Source organism: Rousettus aegyptiacus, unplaced genomic scaffold (assembly GCF_014176215.1).
Source record: "Rousettus aegyptiacus isolate mRouAeg1 unplaced genomic scaffold, mRouAeg1.p scaffold_m13_p_10, whole genome shotgun sequence".
Lineage (NCBI taxonomy): Eukaryota > Metazoa > Chordata > Mammalia > Chiroptera > Pteropodidae > Rousettus > Rousettus aegyptiacus.
In genome coordinates this window covers 69,117,025-69,118,683 of record NW_023416285.1, presented here as the reverse complement: position 1 = coordinate 69,118,683, position 1,659 = coordinate 69,117,025, and the positions used below count along the sequence as shown (strand labels likewise).

The following is a 1,659-nucleotide window of genomic DNA, read 5'->3' as shown; positions in this document are numbered from 1 at the left end:
AGTGTCAGATGGATACTAGATTATTGAAGCGATCACTTTATAATTTATATAAATATCTAATCATTATGTTGTACACTTAAAACTAATATATTTTATGCCAATTGTAATTGAAAAATAAAAAATATATTTACCAAATGGGTCTTAACAGATACCTCACCAAAGAAGATTTGCAGATGGCCAATCATACAGAAAAAGAAGCCTCATATCATATGTCATCAGGGAAATGCAAATTAAAACAATGAGATGCCATTACACATCTATAAAAATGGCAATAACTGGAACACTGACACCACCTAATGTTGGTACAACAGGAACTCTTACATTTTGCTGGCAAAAATGCAAAATGTTATGGTTACTTTGGAAGACAGTTCGGTATTTTTAAAAGTAGAACTAAACATATTCTTGCCATACAATCTGGGCATTGGAATCCTTGATATTTACCCAGAGAAGCTAAAAACTTATATTCACAAAAAGCCTACATACACATTTCTTGCAGCTTTATTCATAATTACCAAACTTGGATAATACCAAGACAATGGAATATTATTTAGTGTCAAAAAGATGAGCTATCAAGCCATGAAAAGACATAGAGAAATTTTAAATGCATAATACTAAATTAGATAAGCCATTTTATAAAGTCTATACATGTATTGTTCCAACTATATGATATTCTGTAAAAGGTAAAACTATAAAGACAACAAAAAGATAAGTGGTAACCAAGGGTAAAAGGGGGCACACAGATTTTTAGGGCATTGAAAATACTCTCTATATAATTATAATGCTGAATACATGCCATACTTTTTCTATACCCATAGAATGTACAATACCATGAGTAAAGCCTTAGGTAAAATATGGGTGATTACGATGTGTCAGTGTAGGTTCATCCTTGGTAAAATGTGTACCATTCTGGTAAGTGATTGATTATAAGGAAGGATATGCAGTGGGAGGTGGGGAACAAGGTTGTATGGAAAATCTCTGCACCTGCCTCTTAATTTTGTTGTAAATCCAAAACTGCTCTAAAAGTAAAATCTTAAAAATAGTTAAATGATCGCTTCTTGGCCTTTTGGCTAAGATCAAGAGTAGTATCTATTCTTATCAATTAAAATAGTCAAATGAAAAAAATAGTCAAATACTATATCTAAAATCTACCCTATCAGTAATTATGTTATATATGCAAATAGATTAAACACTAAAATTAAAATGCAGATACATCCCAAATGTATTACAAATTTTATTCAGCTATTTGTTGCCTACAATATATACTTAGATTCAAAACATAATTAGGTTTAAAGTAAAAGGATGGAAAATCATATACCATGCAAACAGTAACCAAAAGAGTTAGAGTTCCTACACTGCTATGAGCAATATTAAATCCTGGCTCCTTGGAAAAATGACTACTTTAAGAATAGAAAAGAAATTACACAAGATGAGTCTCGAGTATCTTATAATGTCAGAATGTTAGGAAGTTCTCATACACACACACACACACACACACACACACACACACATGTACAACACACCACACATGATGGGGGTATGTTAAAGGTGTCAAAGGGACACAGGGACCAACTGAAAGAGATCCCAATGGCCAAAGCTGGAATAATTTGAGCAAAAAAATATAAAATATATAAAATGGTATTTGGTTATAACTCAAAACAT

The 1,659-nt window shown here is 31.6% G+C and overlaps 1 pseudogene; it reads left to right on the top strand.

Moving 5' to 3' along the window:
• Positions 1–1,047: 1,047 nt before the first annotated feature.
• On the top strand, positions 1,048–1,154 carry LOC118608797 (annotated as a pseudogene).
• Positions 1,155–1,659: the final 505 nt, after the last annotated feature.